This window comes from Protopterus annectens, chromosome 6.part0 (assembly GCF_019279795.1).
Source record: "Protopterus annectens isolate FY-2018-M chromosome 6.part0, PAN1.0, whole genome shotgun sequence".
NCBI lineage: Eukaryota > Metazoa > Chordata > Ceratodontiformes > Protopteridae > Protopterus > Protopterus annectens.
In genome coordinates this window covers 1111728308-1111755516 of record NC_056737.1, presented here as the reverse complement: position 1 = coordinate 1111755516, position 27209 = coordinate 1111728308, and positions in this window count along the sequence as shown.

The window sequence follows — 27209 nt, the reverse complement described above, 5'->3', positions numbered from 1 at the left end:
AGTAATCTCCGTGGTGCATCCTATAACAGCGTAATGCTGTAGTGTGATATAATACCTTGGCAGGGGTTCTATTCCCACACATGGCAAGTATGGATATTTGTGTGTGTGTTTCTTTGTCTGTGTAGGGTGCAATGCTTTTGAGGCCATTCACAGTTACTACAATCTCCATTGACCTTCTTTGGCAAGCCTGCTGATGTCATTCCCAGTGAAATACACCTTTGGGGAAGGAGAACTCCAGTAATCTCAGTTGTGTATCCTATGACCGCGTAATGATGGAGTGTAATAAACCAGTTAAGTTGGAGTTCTAATCCCAGACATGGCAAGTGTGTGTGTGTGTCTGTGTTTGTCATTTGTATCCTGTGTGGAGGTGGCTGTGAGTGTATAACAACTGAACTCATTGCGGAGCAGGTTTTGCTAACTTCTTATATGGTGGCTCTACTATATGTCACAATGTCCACCTTACAAGGATAACAGATGTGAAATAGCCCAGAGGCTGGGGTGCCAATCCATACCCCTACATCTGACATCAAGGCCTGGTGAACAAAGTTAGCAACCCTTATATTACCCAGAGAAAACACTCAAAACATTTCTCATACACAAACACACTGGTGTAGGCAACAACCACTATGTTGGTAGTACCTTGCATATTGCCTACAGATAGTAACCATGGTGTGATTGCAGTGGATCACAGAGGGCATGGCACCCTGTCCATCAGTACAATATGCACATACATGCAGACAGTGTGCCTTCACTATGTTCCCAACTGGGCGCCTGCAACACCTGTAATGCCATCAAATGTGACCGACAAGGGACATAACATGCCTTAAACACATGACCTGTATGGACAGATGCCACTGACACCAGGGAATACATGTATCATGCTATCAATGTAGGTGCAGGGTCATCCTGCTGTCCATTACCAGTTCCTGCCACATGAGGCCTGGACTGGCACATCTGATAATAACAATCTGTATACACAACATAGGCCACACACCCCAGGTACAGTTCCACATGTCACTGTACATGCATGTGGGATGTGTGCACATCCCAGACAGTGTCCATGTCATGGACTAAAGAACACATACATAGCAAGCATTGCACAGCAATGGCCACACACAATACTTACCCAGGTGACTAGATGGTGAATACAATACCCACCTGTGTGGGCATTGCAGACACTATACCCCTGAGCCACACTGCAGACCATTGTCATGTGGCCTGCTGCCAAGGTATACCCTTCACCTAGCCTTGTATAGCCTTCTTGCACAGTCAACCACAACACACCCATGAAGCAATGCATGCATGCATGTCAGTACTGGCACCCTGTGTCTGTGTGTGTGGTGCATGATGCTTTTGACCACATTCACACTCACTACAACTCCCACTGGCATACTGAAGTATGCTGTCTGATGTCAGACACCTTCACATACCATTTGCCCATATAACCTCTGGATAACCCCTGTGGTGCATGTGGTACCTGCACATTACTGTATTGTGGCAAACTAACTAGTTAGGAAGTATATTCCTGACCCTGCCAAGTGTGTCAATGTGTTTGAGTCTCTGAGAGAGTGTGGCTGTGTTGAAGCTGACACCTGTTCATGTGGACAGGCACATGTACTACACCTACCGTATTGCTACCATACCACTGTTGCAGATGTCACTCACCATCACATATATGTTTGAACAGCTCCTCAACATGTAAGCTCTGTGGCACATGCACTAACTGCATAGACATGTGATAGCAATACATAGTCAGGGGGTTTGAAACCCTGTACTGGTAGGTGTGTGACACAAACATGCTTAGGTTTGACTCTCCCATCCCCTCCCTGACTGACTTTGTCTCTATCTGTCTCTCTCACTCCCTCTCTGGTGGATGTGGAGAACTACACCTGCTTTGCTTAGGCAGCAGCTTGTGTTTTGTAAATGATGCTCATGATCAGCTGATGGCATTTGCATGAATTGTAGCCCTCCTCTAGCTGATTGCATGTGGAACAGCTATGATAACATTCCCATAGGCAATTGCATGGAAACACGCTCCAATATCTAGGAACATCATGTTGGTGTTGGGCCTTTTCATGCACTGTGAGCAGGACCTAGATCTGGTGTTTGGCAAATAGCATCACAGATGGATTTTCGATTTACCTCTAACAACATACACTGTGGAAACAGGCCAACACACAGGAGGGGGATGTTTGGAGTCTTATGTTTCTTGTGTTACTCACAGATCACCAATCTTAGAACTACAGAAGCATAGTCTGAGGATTGCAGTGAGTACATGGTGACAGCCATGAGAGTTACTGACTTTATATCCCTTATAGGACATATGTCACAACAAACTCTGTTACAACAGTAAATGTATGAGGTTATCACAGCAACATGCCAATATTGGGGCAGTGTTCTTAGATCCAGCCACAAGTCTGTCAACCTTTGTACATGTCCTGCAGTAAAAGGTGCATATGTCCTGTACACCATTAATTATTGACATCATACCTAATAACAAGCCAGTCAGATATCAGACTGCTAGACATGTTATGTATAGTAGGGATTGTTTCTGAGGACATAGCTTGGTGATTCTGTGGTTGTGTCTACAGTACTGCAGTCTGTGTACCTAGGGTGATTGTCGACAGTATATGTACTGCACATACATACCTTGGGCTGTGCACAGACTGTGGTAGATGTCATTGTTGTCAGTCCTGTTCTATCTGATGTGACATGCTGCTCCAGTGAATGGTACCCTATTGGCTCACATGTCTGTAGGGCCAGACACACACATGTCCCATACCACAGACAGCCATCAGTCCACACAGTGCCATGATCCAGTGTATGTAGGGTCAGTGTGTGAGTGGCACATATGAGGATGGTGTTTATCAGACAGTCCATATAGTGTCATATTAAGCATGTGTACCATATGTGGCTGTGTTTACATTGGTTGTGGGTATCCACTTTCACACAGGTAACTGTTACTCTGTGCTGTGACATGCGTGTAGAGCCCACTATAATTGCAGGTACATGTGTATTCCCCCATACAAAATGTAGTCCAGTGTTGTGGCAGTCTGCCTGTAGTTTGCACAGTGCTTTGTGACATGCCTAGCAGCCTAGTACAATTACCCAGTGTGCTGATATGTCCAGTTATTTGCAAGATATACTGCTGCCAGTCCACCATAACTGTTGAGTATTTCTGACAAAGCAGTGGGATTCTGTACAGATGTATGTCACTAACTACTGGGTAGTATGTGGTCATGTGACCCCTGTACCACCATGTATTATGTGTCAGGACAGACTGGCATGTGTGCATGCATAAACTGTGTGGGCATATGGAGTCCAGTAGTTACGTGATATACCCATGTACATGGCTACTAACATCCACATTGGGCGGTGTGATCCACATGTCTCACATGAAGGAAATATGTGTACACCTCTGGACTGACCACAGAGTGCCAGACTGTCCACATATATTGTTCATATCTCTGCTGTAGTCCACAGGATCATTACTGTGCTAGCAGTGGTACTGTACTATGATGTCCTTAGGATGTCTGTCAGTAGCCAATGGTGCACATGTTAAAAGCAGATGTGACCTCCCACACAACATGTCTGTTAAGACAACCACTATTGCAGTAGCAACAGTCTACATATATACTTGCAATACATACCTGACATCCCCTTGCACTAAGAGGTTGGGACTACTGGGGCTGAGGTAGGACTCCACTCCATGTTCTGGACATATGGTGAACATATATGTATATATTTATCCATAGGTTCATAGGTTCATAGATTGGTACTAGGCTATTAGCCCTAGGGCCTATACAAGCCTAGCCATAACAATTCCCTGGCTATTTCTTCCCACACTATTTACTTCCCTGGACCCCTGTCTAGCAGGGTGACTGACATGATGCCCAGGGTGAATTTCCTTTCTCCCATCCAATCGTTAAGGTTCCTTTTGAAGAGGGCCAAAGATGCACTTTGCTTGACATGAATGGGCAGTCTATTCCAGAATCTGGGGAGTCTCTGGGTCAGGAACCTATCCCTCCAGCATGTTTCATTTATTGTGATGACAAGGTTTAGATCCCTGGAGCGTGTGGCTCTGAGGGATTGGGATTTCTTTAAGTGTAGCATGTCCAACAGCTCTGGGTTTGACATGGCCTTGTATGTTAAGCAGAGATCGCCTCGGAGTAGATGATATGCGACAGAGGATAGCTGGACTTTTTTAAGGCGGTCACCGTAGGGCATCTACTTTAGGCCTGTGATTCTTTTAGTGAGGTATTCCTGTGGCCTTTCCAGTTGTTGCAGATGTCTTGAGAGGTACATACCTAATGGGGCATTGTATTCTATAATGGGACTAATAAGAGATGAGTACAGTGGGACAATGACCTCCTTTTTTCCTGGATGAAAAGCCCTTAGTGATGAGGTGTGCCACATAGAAGGATTTCCTGACTGTTGTGGCGATGTGATTATCGAAGGTGAAACCACTGTCCACCTGTGTCCCTAAGTCTCTTATTGCACTTTTGGTGTTTAGTGTACTGCCACCTATGTGGTAATTCATGGGTACATTTTTTTTCCAAAAGGGGATAACTATACATTTCTTGGCATTGAGCTTGAGCCCATGGCTCTGGCACCAAGCATCTGTTTCTGTAAGGCCCTTTTATAGAGTATCCACATAATTTGGGGATTCAGTATTGGCTCCCAGTTTGCAGTCATCTGCAAACTTTGTTAGCCAGAGTCCCTTAGTGTTGGCCTGAACTTCAGAGAAGTAGATGCCAAACAAGAGCAGTCCCAGAACTGAACCCTGAGGTACTCCATTCATCACTTGTCTGCAGCTGGATTTTGAGTCGGCTACTTTTACAGTGTGGGTTCAGTCAGTAAGCCAGTTGGCAACCCATCGAGTGACATAGGGATTAATGCCCAGCTTAGTAAGTCTCTCTATGATTCCAGAGTGGGGGATGGTTTCAAAGGCCTTGAAGAGGTCCAGATAGGCTATGTGGACCACCTAACCCTCGTCCACGGCTCTCCAGACTGATTTGCAGAAGTCAATAAGGTTCAGGAGACAAGATCGGACCTTCATGAACCCAGACTGGGTGGGGTCCAGTGTTTGAAGGTTCCCAATGTCTTTGTTAATAAGTTCCATGATAATATGTTCCATGGCCTTGCAGATCAGGCTCATCAGATGGATGGGGCGGTAGATCCCAGAACCGAAGGTGGACCCCCCCCCTTGTGGAGTGGGATAACTGTAGCTGTGCACCACTCAGTGGGCACAAAGCCTTAGGTGAGGCTATGATTAAACATGACACTTAAGTGAGGTGCCAGTTCATTTTGTAGTTCATGTAGTACACAGCCCGGGATGTCCTCTGGTCCCATGGATGCTGTATTCTTAGCTTTGGAGAGTGCATTTTTTACCTGTGTGGCCATTATTACCAGAATTTGGCAATCTTCCGGTATTGAGATGGGCTATTTAGGGGGTGAGAGGTTGATGAAGTTGGCACTGAATTGATCTGCCAGGATATTGGCAATATCCTTGGGATCAATATATTTAATGCCACTCTGCTGTAACTCAGAGCAGATCTGAGCACTGCCATTTAAAGTTTTGACATGGTTATAAAATGCCTTGTGGTTGTCTTTGGAATCTTTGGCAATTTTATTTTTGTAACTAGCTTTAGAGGATTTTATGAGGGATCTCAGCTTCTTACTGAGGCTGGTAAGGGAGTTTTTTTGCATCCTGGGGTTTTTCTCTTTTCTGCAACAGTTTCCATACTATATAGATATTTACACATCGACATACATAGATGGATATATATATATATATATATATATATATATATATATATATATATATATATATATATATATATATATGTAGATATATCTACATATAAACACTCAAATATATACATATTCACAGCAATATATGTCTACACATATAGAGATATAGATACATATGCACATATACTTATGGGTATCTACATATATAGCAACAGTAATAGGTATATCAGAATAGATATGTATGCACATATAGTTATAATTATCTACATATATATCTACATAAATAGGCATATCTGTACACATAGGATGTGCATACATATATAGCTATATTTAGATATCTCTCTCTCTCTCTCTCTCTATATATATATATATATATATATATATATATAAAGAGATCTACACATGGTCATATATATGATGCACTATACAGATATGTATACAGACATATGTATGAATATACATGTGTATATACATGTAGACATATATCAACATATGTATATGTATATATCCATATTCCTGTCATGTGTAAAACTCACGGTTGTGTATACCTTCCCAGATGTATCTCACCATATGTATCTAATATGTGTTCATTGTGATAAAACAACATATGTGATGCAACAGTCATATTAATAACAAGTACTACGCAATTGTGGAAGTAAAGGCAATTGTTCAATACTAATCAATATGTATATTGACAGATATATTGGAAAAACAACAGTTGTTTTCACAGTGGTCATGGCATAGTGGTCAAGTATTGTGACTATAGCGTACAGGGTCCTGGGTTCAAGTCCTGCAAGGGCTGTTTATTTTGTTGCTGGGCAAAACAAGGGCTGTCGGATACAGAGTGGTTAAGGCAGTTCTGAGCAGCTATAAGGGTGTTTGTGCAGGTATGTGTGAAGCTAAGCGGTGCTAAGCTATGGGTAAATGTACAGGCACTTACACAGTGTAGGCTTCACTTACCAGTGTGAAAAGCAGCTTAGCTGTAATATTGTAGCAATGCTGATACCTGCTAAGCATGCCTTAGCCCTGGTAACCAGTTTGTACCACCCAGTCCGATAACATAGCAGGGTAACAACATCTGTAATAAGTGTATGTAATGCCATGTACAATACATGCAGCTATGTGCTGTCATTACCGTAGCAAGGGCTGTGAGTGTCCTGTCTGAGACACACATGTCACTCTCACCCTGAGGGTCACCACAGTGGTGTCTGTAGATAGATTGCCTGCTGCCATATGGCAGGTGGCAGGATACCACTGTACACACATCCCCTACACAGCCCATCTCACATTGGACAATAGCTAGGTACACAGCTATGACCACCTGCAGCGATGCACCCCAGTACTGACACATGTGTACATGTCCATTACTGAGGATAACAGTGTCTGTGTGTTAGTGCACCTGTATTTGGGAATTCCATGAGGGCCTTCACAACCACTGCAACACCCATTGCCATGGTCAGTTGTGGCTGCTGCCATATGGGATATTACATGTACCCTGTTACACTCCTCTCCCTACCTGCTACACAAGCCTTGCAGTACCAGCACAACAGTGTTGTAGAAATGGGTTGATAGGCATGGGATACCCACTGAGTTCTGGCAAGTGTGTGTATGTGTGCATGTCTGTATATCTGTAGGGAACAGCATTCCGAGGCCACATACTCCTATAACAATACCCATTGTCACACAATAGTACAGATAGTGTTGTTGCTGCCCATAGGTGAGGCATGTCAATGCAACACCCTACTATGGCTGTGGCATGTGCATTAGATGCATATCCTTGTAGTACCACTGTTGAGATATACAATTGGTTGTATCACAGTTGTGGGCAATGTGTGATGGTGGGGTGGTCAGAGTGTCATCATGGGTTTCAGGGAGTACAATATCCACTGGAGGATGTGGGTGCTGTGTACACTGTCATTACACCAAGTTACGCCAGTTATATGTCCCATGTACCACATTATGGTGACCACTGTCACCATCAACCATACAGGTAACTGATACCACAATCCAGCCCAGTTATGCATGTGCTGTGTGCAGCGTACCTGTAACACATTGGACACATGGTCAAGTTAGTTAGCAGTGATAGGCCCAGGTCTCTGGGACATGTGTCTGCCTGTTATGTGTCTGTTAATGTGTATATGATGCTATGTCACACTATGTATTATCCATATACCACATTACATCCCCCATTAGCATACTGTACATGTCTGGGAATGTTCTGCATGTAACATGTAACCTGGAATGCACCTCTCCCTAAACACTGTGTGGTGTGTGCAATGAAAACCGCACACTTCAGTAGCACTACATACCTAGGTAGGGGTCTAGTCCCAGTGTTGCCAAGTAAGAGTGTGCATGTATGTGGATGGGTCTACATCAGGTTGCAGATTATACACGTCTCAGCAGATCACCTGTCCATGTGACACAGGCAGTAACTGTTATACAAACCTGTGACATGTGTTCAACTGTACCCCAGATATGTCACAGCCATGGTGTCACCACAGTGCCATACCCCTTGTGGAATATGACTGCAGACCATCCTCCTGCTGAGACATGTACACCTACAATGCAAATGGATAACATTATGGAGACCACAATCAACCAGTGTTACTAACAGTTACAATGCATCATTGCTGGACGGCTACACTACCTGACATGTATGCATTACACTTTACTCCTGACAACATGTTACACTGCAGTACTTTGGTACACTTTAGTACAGTCACCATGTGCATCAGAACCATATTAGTCTGTCCCTGCATCAATGTTATGGGATGTGGCACAGATATCATCATATGCACAGGGTGTGTTGTTGGTTTGCCAGAGGCCAAGATTAGCTCATACATTTGACACCATGTGTGTGGGTGAGGGGTGTAATGAGGTGAACTGGGCATGGTGATGTGGTGTATGTAGGTATGGGGTTGCCCTAGGCATGTTTGTAGAGTGTGTGGGTATACATGCACACAGTTCTGCCATGTGGCTGCCCTACACAGGTGTTTATGGACAGCTGCAGACCATACCTGGCAGGATGTGCAGTTCACTGCCTCTGGCCATGGACACATGGACTGTGCCTGCCAGGGGTTCCATGGGCATGTCCAGGTACAGGCCTCGGTGTGCTACTCTCCCCTGATAATGACAGATGTCTGCTGGAACCAGGTCCCTCCTGAGACTGACCAGGACCACATGCTCATGGCCTGCTGTGGTGTGGTGTGGACAGTGCCCCCCACAGTGCCGGGGCTGGTACTGCCACTATGGGAGCCCCTTGGTGTCCTAGCACATCCACATTGACTGCCAGCTGTTGGTGTTGCTGGCCTACATCAACGTAGCCATCGCCACACTCCCACTACATGATCAAGCATGGACAAACCACGGTCGATGAAGACCATCATCTCACCAGACCATCTATCCATGAGCTCGGTATAAGCACGGATGGCACCAGACAGTTCATGGAAGTTGTCACTTGCAGATGTGAGATCAGCCCTCTGCAGCCTCAGGCCCTGTCTGGTGTAATGTTCCATACTTTCCTATGTCGCCATGACAGCCTCATGGCTGGTACCAGTTGTGGCGTCTGCCAGGGGCATGATGACCAGCGGCCTGACCATGAGCACCCTGGGACATCTGCCTATGTGGTGCCCTGTCGGACATCAGACTATCCCTGCTGTGACCAGACACAGTAGGCATGATTACCACACTGTCCTGTGCACTGCCACCAACCACCAGCTGTCCCTCTGCTATGGCCACTGGTGATGGGGTATGTATAGGCACTGAAACTGTGTGCAGGGTTGGGGTGGCTAATAGAGGAATGTCAAATGAAGGTGCTGTTTTAGCCCCTGACAACCCCATCTGTGCCTCAACAGTACTATCATCATCTTCGGTGTCTGTATGGACACCAACATCAGATTGCATGCAGGAGGGACCCTGACCCACCTCACCACCTGTGGGGGGAAACAATAAATGCACTTTAAGACCTGTACAGCATAGCATAACAGTATACACATATACACACACACACACGCACACACACAGACAACACCTTAATACCTACCTGTCTATGACATTACAGACAGTCCCATGTTTATTCCCATGCGTTCTCCATCCTGCATCACACTTGGTAAGATACACTCATTAATACCATTCATTAATGTATCATTCCTCTGAATGCCTAGACAAGTGATCACAACACAAGACCTATTACTCCATTACCACCCTGACCTCAGTGGAGTGGTTTTACATGGCCTCACTGCTGTCATTCAGTGTTCACCCTGTGTATGTTCGGACATCGTGAGCATGGCCTCTATATGTGAGGGGCTACTATGTTCACTCCATAATGTCACGCACTGGAGTGGCACATGTAGGTATTGCTCAATACATGCCAGATATGCTACTCAATCAACCTATCATATGACAACTGTAATATATGGATACACTCCCTGGTGTTGTCTTGTAATTCCCCAATGCATCTGTAGTGCTGCATATGTGGCTTGTTGGTCACCTCTCTGCTGAATGTGATATTAAGGGTATACCTGGTGTCTACCTTCCCTCCCAATGCATGTTCCATGCTACAGACCTTATTATACTATCAGCTGTCCTGTGATTACATACATAACAAGTATTCCTGGTGTGTCATGTGTCAGTCCATGTACTGCACCATCCCAAAGGGAAATACTGCTGTATGAACAACCCCACAATCACACATGTGCATACATGGACACCCACACAAACACACACAAACACATGCACACACACATCCTACATGCATCAACTTCCCTCCACTTCACTAGAGTGACCCTACAGACGAAATAACCTCCCACCGACACACATATACACACATACAGGTGAGGTTGCACAAAGATAGTACACACAGTCCTCCTATTACCCATCTGTCAACATGCATAACATATGGTGCACAGCATGCAGTGCAGCTATAGTCAATCCATGCTAGCAACAGTATACATGTGTGTGATGCATGTGCTATGTTAGTAGGGGATGTCCTTTCCCCTGGATACCACTGCTCCCATGTACACAGTATTGCTGTGAACCTGTTCTTCACCCTGCCATGTACTGTGCACCAAACCTCACAGGTGTACAACCCATTGCTGAATGTGTAACACTGTGTCAGTTAAGTCAGCTCTAATGCTCACAGCCCCTATGTTTTTCAGTAACACATACCTGGGATGATATGTGGACTGATGTCATTTGTGAATGCCTGATGTCTGATTTACAGATCTCAACATAAGCGGACCATGTATGACCAATCCAGTGCTATTACACTGACAACCGTCAGACCATACCGTGGCTATGGGGAGTGTACACACCCTTATTGATATGACACACCTTTCCTTGATCTGCCATGGGACCACATCACCACATATATTAACAGTACATGAGCCTGATATGTGAGATTTGTCCTGTACATTCACATGCAGTGTCTACGGAATGTGTTAGGTGTGCAGTTGCTGACCATGATGCATACACTTCATGTGTGCATTGTTATGTGTACTACAGCAGTCACTACTCCTGGCAGGGGTATACTAGCATGGGCCATCTGCATTTGCAAGTGTATGTTCAGTCTGCCCTACACATGTCCCCCAAATCTGCACGATTGCAAGGTCTACTCATATGCACATCCCTTGGTGTTCACACACTGCCGCCACTATTGCTGTGGGGGTAGGGTCACATCTGCCACAGTTCCTGAACCTGACTGTGTGCAGATACAGCCATTCTTAGCATCCTTAGGATCCCTGCTGCAGTGCACTGGTGTGTCATGCTGACACCCCCTCCCCACCTTCAGCCTTTTTGCAGATGCTTGACAAGTAAGGCCTACACATGTGTGTCAGTTTTTAGTGTCCCATACACTGAACACCACGTGTTACAGCCTAGTCCCAGCTAATAATGTTGACCACAGTAATACATTATGCTATAGGGTAAATCTGTAACAGTTGCCATTGTACTACTGGTATATACACTGTTGTTGCACTCTATACGGGTGATGTTTCACACATGTCCCTACTGTAGGCCATGTCTCACACCATTATGTTACTCCCTGTGGACATATTCTGTAATGACAGAATGTTAGTTGTCTTGCAGGTGTCTGAAATACCCTTCCAATACCCCATCATGGTCACCACTGTGATGCCATGCATTTAACAGCAACAATACGTGCACACGTACAGCATTCATTCTGGGTAGGTGTGTTAGATGTGTGCATGGAATATACCATAGCCATTACATGTTCGGTGTATTAGCAAGCATCAACATAAACTATGCTCACCAGCTACAGGCTGCTTCCTTGGTGGTATACCGGAGGGACCTACATAAGAGGGTGAGATATGCAAAGTCAGTGGCCACACCTGTGGCATTGCTGCAGGGTGGGTGCAGCACTACAGTACATCAACAGTACATGTCCACAATACTACCATGTAGGCACATCTGTTTATTACTACTGTGCAGCAACAAACTATATATATGACATGTCAGATATGCATGATCTACCTGTACAGATGCAGATGCATATGCAACAGTGATCTACTGATGTACCCTGTGGCCTTACCTGCGTGCTCCTCAGCCGGTGTGTGGGTAGCACCCATCTCCACAATGGTGTCCAGCAGTTTTTGGCTGTGCAGACGGGCAGGTACCACAAGGCTGGCGAGGAGCTCCCCAACATGTGTCAGGGGGGGATGGATAGCATGGCCCCACCCTTCTTGCAAGGTGATCCCCCCAGACTGCAGCAGCACACTGATGGGCATTGCGAAGCAGGTCAGAACAATGATGCAGGATCTACTCATAACTGCAATTGTGCAGTCCGACATCACTGACCCTATGGACTAGGTCGTTCCACAGGGCTGTCCACTCCTGTTATGCATGGGCGGCATTGCCAAACAGGACAGGGTAGTGCTGGATTAGGTAGTTTAGCACTATTTCATTTTCAGCAGCTGTGTAAGCAGGGAGCCATCCATGTGACATCTTGCCTGAAAGACATAAAGATGGAAACAGGTCTGAGCAACTCATACAGCAAGGTTACCACAGTTCTTAATACACATCTCTGTCACCTCCCCCCCACTATATGAGCGACAACAAACTGAACACACAAATCAATAGGTATGGCTACAGCTTACCTACCAGTGGGACAGATATTGTATTATACCACACATTCTGCTATGTGATTGTAGCCATGTTCCCTGTGTGGACACTATCATTGCTGGCCTGTTACAGACTACTCACCTGCATGTCATTTTCAGAGCCACTACGGTTCCGTATATACCTGTGGTATGCTTGCTATGTGATTGCTGCACATCTGACATTCTGTGTTATTGGGGATATCTATGCATGTTGTTGGATATGTTCTGGGATTGTGTAGAGTATTACTACCCACATATGTTCTATAACAGTGACACAATAGCATGTTTAGGGAATATTTGCCAGCAGAACCACCTCTCCAAACTCATCTGCCCATGTTACCAGGCCACATCACATGTGGGACCCACCCTGGGGCCTCCTCATGTACTGGTCCAGCACTCCCTTCAGGTGGAACCACCTCAGAGGATGTTGTCTCACCCCCAGGGGCACACACAGACATGATCTTGCCCCCCAAGGTCATGTCCAGGGTCTGTTCCATAGCGGGCTCCACAGACACATGTGGGATGTGTTACATCACCTTGAGGCACCCAGTACATATTCACAGGGTCCACATGTTCCTCCTGCTCAGCCTTCAGGCCAGGCACCTTCGGGACATGGACTGCTGTTGTGAGTAGCAGTGGGTGGGAGGCTTGTTCCCATTGTGTCCATATTGAGGCCCATGGGGCTTTCACATCACAGACCACACACACCATCCAGGGTGTTTACCCACTACATCTGTCACATACCACCCCTGTAGGCTGTCCTCTATATCTACCAACCTGGACCACCTCCACAACTATACCTACCATACTTCCCCATATTCCCACTCCTTACTTCACAGACAAGGGCAATGTGGTCCCAACAAGGGGTTAACATGTGACATACCCATCCATGTTGCACACACTGACAGCTGTATATATCTGTGTGTATTGCTATGTGCGCTGTTCCCTCACACATAGCATGCAGCACTGTGGTGGTAATATATGGGACATATATTTACATACATGTGTGTGTGTGTGTTTGTATATATGCAGACATCTGCATATAAATATATATCTATATATGCGTAGATATATATGATGTATATATGTCTACATATGGGTATCTTTATATATGTGGACATACATGTAGATATAAATATATATATATATATTTATATATATATATATATATATATATATATATATATATATATATATATATATAAATATAAACATGTATACACACCTATATATGGGGTACATTCAGACATCAGGTCCACAATCTCAAACCTCCTTCCTGCACAGCTGTACTGTTCTGCCTTGCTACAACAATGACAGGTGCCACATATGGACACAGTCTAACATTGGGGAAGTATATGTAGGGCCAGTTTGCAGGTAGCCCTATTACACACTTATGGCTTTCCAGCATACTACAATACAGGTTAACCTGAGTATCCTGCAAGTGGTGGGCTGTGGAACCCATGTATCCATCATTATGGCATTACTTCCATCACCAACTATTGGCCACAGTAATATACATGCTTTCCATTACACAACACACTATGATGGCTTATATCTTATCAGTCAGTGCTGCTTTGCACAGTTAACGGATATGGCCCACTACCCACAGGTACAGAATATATTGTCCTTAGCAGTTGTTCAGTGAAACATGATTACAACAGCAACACCTGAGGACACATATAAATCATTCCACATCATCTATCCCATTATTATGAACTAAGTACTACAGTCAATACATGCATACATACTTCACAGAACTGTTGTGGGAATGAGGTCTTGCAGTACTCCCCAGCTACATGTACTGAAATTATCATCGTATGTGCCATGTTACACAATATGATCCTGCGGAAACAGCTGCAGCAAGGTCAGCATGGGGCAAGGCCACACAGCCCCCAACCATTGCCAAGGCCTGCACAGACACAGAGTGACTCAGTGGAGGAACAACCTGAGCCTGCCCCAGTAGGCAGAAGGAGGCATGCCCAGTATGCTCTGGCCTTGGCAAAGAGGCAATGCATAGCACATAAACTGACACAGGAGGGACCCAGGGAATGACACCTCTCTCAGACTTGCACATACAATAAAAGGGATGCCAAACATGACACTACCTGTGTTCAACCATGTATAGGGAGTGTACTATGTGCATCCAACATAGGCAGCCCTCCAGCATCATCCTCATTACTGGCACACCCACAAGGTAAGTCACTCTCCTTACCTCCAACATGGCAGCCCTCCAGCATCATCCTCATTACTGGCACACCCACAAGGTAAGTCACTCTTCTTACCTCCAACAAGGGAGCCCTCCAGCATCATCCTCATTACTGGCACAACCACAAGGTAAGTCACTCTCCTTACCATTTGCCGAATGGAGTAGTATGTGCTATTACTTGTATCTATGGTATGGCTGTGAGCATGCAAGGGAATTGGGTGGCTGAATGGGATGCCAGCAGATAGCAGACACCTATAGTGGCACCATGCGATCTGTAACAAATACTGGTGTCACCACAGTAGCTAGTACTACACATGGCAACAAAACCCACTGCAGGAAATGTGCTGGGCCAAATGTGTGTCCATATGACTCACACATGCCAGTCAGGGAGGTTCACATACCCAACAACAGTCTCAGCTAGCAGGACAGGTGTAGACAAACACAAACAAAGGCTGTGCTAAGGCCTCTGAATGATGGCTATGGGTAACCTCCCCCCCAGGCCTATACAGACAGACTACAGCAGGTCAGACAGTGGGATGTTAGTTATGAAGGGTAGGAAGTCAGAAACTGATATGTAGGTCAATCAAACCTAAGAGCTGTAGTACACTGATATGCCTCTAATCAGCATGATAGGTAAGAATACAGGATGAAATGGAATACCTAACATACCAGTACAGTCAAAGCAAATGTGTACAAGTGTCAGGTGTGCCTCCCCAATCCTGTGTAGACATGTAGAAACAGTCAGTTGTGCCCCCCAATCCTGTATAGAAACGTAGAAACAATCAGGTGTGCCCCCTAATCCTATTTAGAAATGTATTAACAGTCTGGTGTGCCCCCCAATCCAGTGTACACACGTTGTAACAGTCAGGTGTGCCCCCCAATCATATGTAGAAATGTAGTAACAGTCAGGTGTGTGCCCCTCCAATCTGATGTAGACATGTAGTAACATGTATGTGTAGGTATAATACCAGTGGAGCACAGATGATCTGAGGTGGCCATGGAAGCAGGATAGATTGTAGCATTTGTACAATATGCACATATACGTGTGTTAGGTTGATGTGTGTTTCATATTGTGTGAGAGTGGTCAGTATGTATGCATGTTGAGGTTTGACCTGGTGGCCATTGCCCACTACTGTCGATCACAAGGTCAAGTCCTCACTACTGCAGTGCCAAAGACAATTCCCCCCAATATAACACATGCTAGCAGTAAGCCATTGTAAATGTATGGTGGTAATATGTGTCAGCATCTGAAAGATGGACATGGCATGACTGCTGGGCTAGATATATAAGCAGTACACATGGAAAAGTATCCCAGACATACAGTATATAATGTGTAACCATGAAGTGGACACATCCTTGGAAATGTACATACAGGTATCCCTCACATTATCTGGGCTTGTAGTAGGGAATACCAATGTTGTCTGGCCGAACACTTGCAAATCACAAAGGTGATAGGACTGATGTATTGGGAAATAGCTAATGTCCCTGCACAAGGCAGCATACCTGGAATGCCGCATGCATATCTGTGAGTCAGATGCAAGTAGTGTCCATAGCATACATGCACCCAGCTCACCCAAACACTACCCACAGGTACCTCACCGATTGTATCTCTGCTGTTGGGAATGGGTACAATATGACCCCTACCTGTGTATGGCAATATCGAAAGACTGCAGCATGCAGTGCAGGTGTCCCATGCAGGTGTGTCCCTAGCTGTAAGTAGCATCCTGTCAGCATCCACACCACCTGATCAATACTGATAGAAAGTATTGGCATGAACACCTACCACACCTACCCTGTCACCCCAGGGGAATATACTGAATGGCAGTCTGGGACTGTAGGACTGACATAATACAATGACCTGCTACAGCTGGCCTGCATCACCACCAAATGGCCTACAGGCCTCCGCCAAAGGCCTGCATCTCACCCGTACTGCCGATGTATGTTATGTCATGGACAACCAAATAACAGCATAACACACTCTACATAAGCCATATGCAAGGTCATATGGACAAACCACAGAAACATGTCCACCATGTCCCACTGCATGAACTTTGGACCAACACCAAAACACAGCTGTGATGAGGTGATAACTATAGGGAAAGTACAAGAGAATGTACGCATAATGCATGGAAGAGGATAGAATAATAGAAGGGGGTGGTGGGGGCATGGGCAGCATGGAATTTGCAAGTTCCGACCCACAGCCATATGTACACGCTATCCCTGGCTGCAAACACAAACATGTGCGGCTACAAACCTGCCCATACACCACAATAGGGGTAATGTCCTAACTTATGACCCCTGCCCCTGGGTAACCTTTGTGAATCTGTACAGCTGTGAGGTATTGCCACAGCAAGATAAAGTCATACTGTCATGTCAATGGATGTACAAGTATGGGATCCTCTGCCAGCACTGTACCAAGGTGCTGAACTGGATACACAGACTCAGCAGCAAGTGTCTGCAGCTCCCCCTCCAGAATGGCATAACGTTTCATGAATATGTAGGCGTTTCCCCACAATACTGGACACAGCTCCATTCACCCTGTGTTCCCCAAGACATCACTGCGAGGAAAAATGTCCACCTGACAGTACTAGAAGACATAAAACATCACAGTGTATAACAGTACACATGCCTGAATATCTCTGCTAACACCAGTACCATGTAGCAGAAGCAGCACAGACACAATAATCTACAGTACACACTATCCCTTGCACAGTTTTACCCCATATTGCCAACTGATCTACAAATATCCTGCAGAAACAGTTTGCTACCTGTAGGCGTAGAACACAAAGGTCTACACCGCTGTACAAACTACCTGGAATGGATCCACATATTCAATACAGAAGGGCATACTGGGCATGCTCACACACTTGAACAAATGAAGCCCATGTCTGCCAACAATGGTGGACCATACATGTCTGACAGTTGCAGATGTTGGAGCATACACTCCTCAGTATGCACCAGTCATGCTTTGCACACACAATGGATAGAAATACACACATATAGCCAAGGATAACACAGTATAATATGCCAAACGTACACATACATAGATGTGTGGAAGAGAGTGACAGTAACAAAGAGCCTTCCATCATGAGGCCTGTCCCACCTGGCACACAGCCAAATGGCTACAACCACATGATGTGTAAATGTCACTCACTGTAGAAATTAGCCGCTGATATCCCTCAGCATTATAGACTCTGTGGTGCAAGTGCTAGCTGTGCAACATGACTGTACAAGGCAGTAGTCATCTAGCAGTTGTATACACATACCTGCGGAATATAAACCTGGGAGTGCCTGACTGTGGTGTTTCTACCTCTAGATGAATGGATTACGGCCCATGCACACACACTGCTCTCCCCATAACCCTACTATGACAGGCCTGCTGATGTCTGTGAAGACTGGTAGAGATGGGCAAAGGCTGCCAGCTTAGCCAGATAGAATTTTATACATAATTCTATCATTTGTAAATATGAATGTGAATCACAGGCTTGTTGTCTTAAATGTAAAGAAATACTGTCACATGTGGAAATGGAAATAAATGTGACAACAGTGCACTCTACTGTCCAAAGTAAAGCTGTGGTGACCCTTTCGAGTAGACAGTGGTGCCAAAAAGTCTAGATGAAGAAATCCTTTCCATTGTTTTAACCAAGAATTAAATTGCCAGATTTAAACATGCAAATGTATTGTTATTGCTCTGTTCCTGACCAGCTGCAGGATAACATAAGGGAGATGTTAAGAATGCAAATGCAGTTAATGTGTCAGCCTGGGAACACCAGGAAAGTGTAAAAGATGATGTAATGTTTATCAGAACTGGAATAGCAATTTAAACAGAGAAAATCAGAAGGCATTAAGCATTTTTGTCTTGATATCCAACTCAGCACTGCCATATGCTCTCTTAAGTATGTTATCTTAGAAGTGTGTTTTCTTGAAGAAATAGCTAGGACTATAAAGATTAGACTAAGTGTTTTTCTGTGATGTCAGAACTGTACTACTGATTTATTTTAAGTATTTCTGTGTGATCTCTGAACTCTTTTGACTAGCACTGTGTAGTAGAAAGTATTGTTTTGTGGTTTAAATGATTTATTATTAAATATTTTAAAACCTTTTAACTGTGGCTGTTTTGTGTAGAGATAAGTTAAGCTCTAGAGTATAGTGCATATTTATAGAGTTTACTGTCCAAGGCACTCTAAATAAGCCATAAGACTGTTTAGTCACACTTACTAATTGGATAATAATGTTGCACAGTAATAATTGGACACCCTTTTAAGGACCTTTGGGTAGCTGATAATATTAGCTGGATGGTGGCAGTAATTACTACCATATAGGCTGGGAAAAAGGGGCACAGCTGAAGAACCTGTGCCAGCCTTCCCCAGGAGTGTCTGTGTGGCTGTATAAACTTATCTCAAAGTGTGTGTGTCAGCTACTTGGGCAGGGACATGAAGCACTGGTTGGACAGAGAGGGTACTAGAGATTTTAGCTTGCCCAACTAGGCTGAGATCTGGACCCTATAGCTGTCCTAGTGGGGAATCTTATTGGGGACCTGGGGAGCAAGGGAGTGACCAGCCACGGACTGACTGTGATCTCTGTGTGCTTTTAAGGGAAATTGCACTTTACTGTGTGTATTTGTTATCCTTTCCTCATATATGAGATGCCCTCTCTGGTGTTAGTGGTGAGGACTGAGGCTCCTTGATTGCTGGACTAGGGCATGGGTGTCACAATGTCATTCACTTTGGAATACACCTTTGGGAAAGGAATAGCCCAGTAACCTCTGTGACATGCCATATAACTGCATAATGCTGTAGTGTGATAAACTAGTTAGGTAGGAGTTCTCATCCCAGACATGGAAACTGTCTGTCTGTGTGTCTCTGTGTAGGGAGCAATGCTTTTTAGGCTAGTCACAGTCACTACAATTCAAATGCCCTACTTTGGCAAGGCTGTTGATGTCATTCACTTTGAAATTCACCTTTGGGAAAGGAGCAGACCAATAATCTCCATGGTGCGTCCTATAACTGCGTAATGCTGTAGTGTTATAAACTAGTTAGGTAGGAGTTCTAATCCCAGACATGACAATTGTGTGTGTGTGTGTGTGTGTGTGTGTGTGTGTGTGTGTGTGTGTGTGTGTGTGTGTGTGTGTGTGTGTGTGTGTGTGTGTGTGTAGGGAGCAATGCTTTTTAGGCTAGTCACACTCACACCACTTCAAATGCCCTACTTTGGCAAGGCTGCAGATGTCATTCACTTTGAAATACACCTTTGGAATAAGAGTAGCCCAGTAATCTCCATGGTGCATCCTATAACAGCGTAATGCTGTAGTGTGATATAGTACTTTGGCAGGGGTTCTATTCCCACACATGGCAGGTGTGGATGTTTGTGTGTGTGTTTCTTTGTCTGTGTAGGGTGCAATGCTTTTGAGGCCATTCACAGTCACTACAACCTCCATTGAGCTTCTTTCACAAGCCTGCTGATGTCATTCCCAGTGAAATACACCTTTGGGGAAGGAGAACTCCAGTAATCTCCATGCTGTGTCCTAGGACCGCGTAATGATGGAGTGTAATAAACTAGTTAGGTTGGAGTTCTAATCCCAGACATGGCAAGTGTGTTTGTGTGTGTGTGTGTGTGTGTGTGTGTGTGTGTGTGTGTGTGTGTGTGTGTGTGTGTGTGTGTGTGTGTGTGTGTGTGTGTGTGTGTGTGTCTGTGTTTGTCATTTGTATCCTGTGTGGAGGTGGCTGTGAGTGTGTAAAAACTGGACTCATTGCAGAGCAGGTTTTGCTAACTTCTTATATGGTGGCCCTATTATATGTCACAATGTCCACCTTACAAGGATAACAGATGTGAAATAGTTGAGAGGCTGGGGTGCCAATCCATATCCCTACATCTGACATCAAGGCCTGTGAACAAAGTTAGCAACTCTTGTATTACCCAGAGAACACTCTCAACCCATGTCTCATACACAAACACATTGGCCTAGGCAACAACCGCTATGTTGGTAGTACCCTGCATATTGCTCACAGAAAGTAACCATGGTGTGATTGCAGTGGACCACAGAGGGCATGGCACCCTGTCTATCAGTACAATAGGGATGTACATGCAGACAGTACGTCTTCACTATGTTCCCCACTGGGGACCTGCAAGACCTGTAGTGCCATCAAATGTGACTCACAAAGGACATACCATACCTTAAACACATGCCCTGTATGGACAGATGCCACTGACACCAGGAATACCTGTATAATGCTATCAATGTAGGTGCAGGGTCATCCTGCTGTCCATTACCAGTTTCTGCCACATGAGGCCAGGACTGGCACATCTGATGATAACAGTCTGTGTACAGAGCATGGGCCACACACTCCAGGTACAGTTCCACATGTCACTGTACATGCATGTGGGATGTGTGCACATCCCAGACAGCGTCCATGTTATGGACTAAAGAACACATACATGGCAAGCACTGCACAGCAATGGCCACACACAATACTTACCCAGGTGACTATATGGTGAATACAATACCCACCTGTGTGAGCCAATACAGACACTATACCCCTGAGCCACACTACAGACCATTGTCATGTGGCCTGCTGCCAAGGTATACCCTTCACCTAGCCTTGTATAGCCTTCTGGCACAGTCAACCACTACACACCCGTGAAGCAATGCTCGCGTGCATGTCAGTACTGGCACCCTGTGTCTGTGTTTGTGATTATGATGCTTTCCACCACATTCACACTCACTACAACTCCCATTGGCATATTGAAGCATGCTGTCTGATGTCAGACACCTTCACATACCATTTTCCCATACAACCTCCGGATAACCCCTGTGGTGCATGTGATTCCTGACCCTGCCAAGTGTGTCAATGTGTGTGAGTCCCTGAGAGAGTGTGGCTGTGTTGACACTGACACCTCTTCATGTGGACAGGCATGTGTACTACACCTACAGTATCACTACCATACCACTGTTGTAGATGTCACTCACCATCACATATATGTTTGAACAGCTCCTCAACATGTAAAGTCTGTGGTGCATGCACTAACTGCATAGACATGTGACAGCAATACATAGTCAGTGGATATTAAACCCTGTACTGGTAGGTGTGTGACACAAACATGCTTAGGTGTTACTCTCCCACCCCCTCCCTGACTTGCTTTGTCCCTGTCTGTCTCTCTCCCTCTTTGGTGGATGTGGAGAACTACACCTGCTTTGCTTATGCAGCAGTTTGTGTTTTGTAAGTGATGCTCATGATCAGCTGATGGCATCTGCATGGATTGCAGCCCTCCTCTAGCTGATTGCATGTGGAACAGCTGTGATAACATTCCCATAGCCAATTAAATGGAAACATGCCCCAATGTCTAGGAACATCACATTGGTGTTAGGCCTTTTCATGCACTGTGAGCAGGACCTAGATCTGGTGTTTGGCAAACAGCATCACAGATGGATTTTCGATTTACCTCTAACAACATACAGTGTGGAAACAGGCCAACACACAGGGGGATGTGTCTGACATGCATGACTACAAAATGTAAGTGTTGCTATTCTGCTTTTGGAGTAATGTCAGTTTAACAGGGTGTGTGTGGATATGGCTGGTCTACATGATTTAATACCTGTCATGAAAATGTTATGTGTTTGAGGAAACTCCCACCTGTAGGGTTATCTGCAGACTGGACAGTGTTTGGAGTCTTATTTTCTTGTGTTACTCACAGATCATCTATCTTCGAACTGCAGAAGCATAGTCTGAGGATTGCAGTCAGTACTTGGTTACAGCCATGAGAGTTACTGACTTCATATCCCTTATAGGACATATGTCACAACAAACCCTGTTACAACAGTAAATCTATGAGGTTATCACAGCAACATGCCAATATTGGAGAAGTGTTCTTAGCTCTAGCCACAAGTCTATCAACCTTTGTACATATGTCCTCCAGTAAAAGGTGCATATGTCCTGTATACCATTATTTATTAACATCATACCTGATAACAAGCCAGTCAGATATCAGACTGCTAGACATGTTATGTATAGTAGGGGTTGTTTCTGAGGACATAGCTTGGCCATTCTGTGGTTGTGTCTACAATACTGTGATCTGTACACCTAGGGTGATTGTTGAAAATATGTGTATTGCATATACTTACCTTGGGCTGTGCACAGACTGTGGTAGATGCCATTATTGTCAATTCTGTTCTATCTAATGTGACATCCTGCTCCAGTGAATGGTACCTCATTGGCTCACATGTCTGTAGGGCCAGACACACACATGTCCCATACCACAACTAGCCATCTGTCCACACAGTGCCATGATTCAGTGTATGTAGCGTCAGTGTGTGAGTGGCACATATGAGGATGGTGTTTATCAGACAGTCCATATAGTGTCATATTAAGCATGTGTACCATATGTGGGTGTGGCTGTGTTTACACTGGTTGTGGGTATGCACTTTCACACAGGTAGCTGTTACTCTGTGCTGTAACATGTGTGTAGAGCCCACTATAATTGCAGGTACATGTGTATTCCCCCATACAAAATGTAGTCCAGTGTTGTGGCAGTCTGCCTGTAGTTTGCACAGTGCTTTGTGACATGCCTAGCAGCCTAGTGTAATTACCCAGTGTGCTGATATGTCCAGTTAATTGCAAGATATACTGCTGCCAGGCCACCATAACGGTTGTGTATTTCTGACAAAGCAGTGGGATTCTGTACAGATGTATGTCACTAACTACTGGGTAGTATGTGGCCATGTGACCCCTGCACCACCAGGTATTATGTGTCAGGATAGACTGGCGTGTGTGCATGCATAAACTGTGTGGGCATATGTAGTCCAGTAGTTATGTGATATACCCATGTACATGTCTATTAACATCCACATTGAGAGGCGTGGTCCACATGTCTCGCATGAAGGGGATATGTGTACACCTCTGGACTGACCACAGAGTGCCAGACCATCCACATATATTGGTCATATCTCTGCTGTAGTCCACAGGTTCATTACTGTGCTAGCAGTGGTACTGTACTATGATGTCCTTAGGATGTCTGTCAGTAGCCAATGGCGCACATGTTAAAAGTAGATGTGACCTCCCACACAGCATGTCTGTTAAGACAACCCCTATTACAGTAGCAACAGTCTACATATATACCTGCAATACATACCTAACATCCCTTTGCACTAAGAGGTTGGGACTATTGGGGCTGAGGTAGGACTCCGCTCCATGTTCTGGATATATGGTGAACATATATGTATATATATATTTATCCATAAGTTCATAGGTTCATAGAGTGGTACTAGGCTATCAGCTCTAGGGCCTATACAAGCCTAGCCATAACAATTCCCTGGATATTTCTTCCCACACTATTTACTTCCCTGCATCCCTGTCTAGCAGGGTGACTGACGTGATCCCCGAGGTGAATTTCCTTTCTCCCATCCAGTCGTCAAGGTTCCTTTTGAAGAAGGCCAAAGAGGTGCCCTGCTTGATCCAGAGTCTGGGGAGTCTCTGGGTCAGGAACCTATCCCTCCAGCATGTTTTGTTTGTGATGACAAGGTTTAGATCCCTGGAGTGTGTGGCTCTGAGGGATTGGGATTTCTTTAAGTGTAGCATGTCCAACAGCTCTGGGTTTGACATGGCCTTGTATGTTAAGCAGAGATCGCCTCTGAGTAGACGATATGTGACAGAGCATAGCTGGAGTTTTTTAAGGTGGTCAGCGTAGGGCATCTGCTTTAGGCCTGTGATTCTTTTAGTGAGGTACTTCTGCAGCCTTTCCAGCTGTTGCAGGTGTCTTGAGAGTTACATACCAAATGGGGAGTTTTGTTCTATAATGGGTCTAATAAGGGATAAGTACAGTGGGACAATGACCTCCTTTTTCCTGGATGAAAAACCCTTAGTGATGAGGTGTGCCACATAGAAGGATTTCCTGACTGTTGTGATGATGTGATTATCAAAGGGGAGACCACTGTCCACCTGTGTCCCTAAGTCTCTTATTGCACTTTTGGGGTTTAGTGTACTGCCACCTATGTGGTAATTCATGGTTACATGTTTTTTCCCAAAGGGGATAACTATACATTTCTTGGCATTGAGCTTGAGCCCATGGCTCTGGCACCAAGCATCTGTTTCTGTAAGGCCCTTTTATAGAGTATCCACATAATTTGGGGATACAATAATGGCTCCCAGTTTGCAGTCATCTGCGAACTTTGTTAGCCAGAGTCCCTTAGTGTTGGCCTGAACTTCAGAAAAGTAGATGCTAAACAAGAGCGGTCCCAGGACTGAACCCTGAAGTACTCCACTTGTCACTTGTCTGGAGCCTGATTTGGAGTCGGCTACTTTTACAGTGTGGGTTCTGTCAGTTAGCCAGTTGGCAACCCATCGAGTGACGTAGGGATTAATGCCCAGCTTAGTAAGTCTATCTATGATTCCAGAGTGGGGGATGGTATCAAAGGCCTTGAAGAGGTCCAGATAGGCTGAGTGGACCACCTTACCCTCATTCACGGCTCTGGAGACTCGAAGATGTCAATCAGGTTCAGGAGACAAGATCGGACCTTCACAAACCCAAACTGGGTGGGGTCCAGTGTTTAAAGGTTGCCAATGTCTTTGTTTATAGGTTCCATGATAATATGTTCGATGGCCTTGCAGATCAGGCTCATCAGATGGATGGGGCAGTAGTTCCCAGGATACAAGGTGGACCCCCCCTTGTGGAGCGGGATAACTGTAGCTGTGCGCCACATAGTGGGCACGAAGCCTGAGGTGAGGCTATGATTAAACATGACACTTAAGTGAGGTGCCAGTTCATTTTGTAGTTCATGTAGTACACAGCCCGGGTTGTCATCTGGTCCCATGGATGCTGTATTTTTAGCTTTGGAGAGTGCCTTTTTTACCTGTGGGGCTGTTATTACCAGAATTTGGCAATCTTCTGGTATTGAGATGGGCCGTTTAGGGGGTGAGAGGGGGGTGAAGTTGGCACTGAATTGATCTGCCAGGATATTGGCAATATCCTTGGGATCAGTATATTTAATGCCATCCTGTTGTAGCTCAGAGCAGATCTGAGCATTGCCATTTAGATTCTTGACATAGTTATAGAATGCCTTGTGGTTGTCTTTGGAATCTTTGGCAATTTTATTTTCGTAACTAACTTTACAGGATTTTATGAGGGATCTCAGCTTCTTACTGAGGCTGGTAAGGGAGTTTTTTGCATCCTGGGATTTTCCTGTTTTCTGCAACAGTTTCCATATATCTATATAGATATATACACATATACATATCGACATACATAGATGGATATATATATATATATATATATATATATATATATATATATATATATATATATATACATATATATATACATATATCTACATATAAACACTCAAATATATACATATGCACAGCAATATATGTCTGCACATATAGAGATATAGATACATATGGACATATACTTATGGATATCTACATATATAGCGACAGTAATAGGTATATCAGAATAGATATGTATGCACATATAGTTATAGATATCTACATATACACCTACATAAATATGCATATCTGTACACATAGGATGTGCTTACATATATAGCTATATATAGATATATCTATATATATATATATATATATATATATATATATATGTATATATATATATATATGTATATACAAAAAGATCTACACATGGTAATATATATGATGCACTATACAGATGTGTATACAGACATATGTATGAATATACATGTGTATGGACAAGTAGACATATATCAACATATGTATATGTATATATCCATATCATGTCATGTGTAAACATGGTTGTGTATACCTTCCCAGATGTATCTCACTGTATGTATCTGATATGTGTACATTATGATAAAACAACATATGTGATGCAACAGTCATATTAATAACAAGTACTACACAATTGTGGAAGTAAAGGCAATTGTTCAGTACTAATCAATATGTGTATTGACAGATGTATTAGAAAACAACAGTTGTTTTCTCAGCGGTCATAGCATAGTGGTTAAGTATCGTGGCTATAGTGTACAGGGTCCTGGGTTCAAGTCCTGCAAGGGCTGTTTATTTTGTTGCTGCGCAAAACAAGGACTGTCAGATACAGAGTGGTTAAGGCAGTTTTGAGCAGCTTTAAGTGCGTTTGCGTGGGTTTGTGCAAAGCTAAGCGGTGCTAAG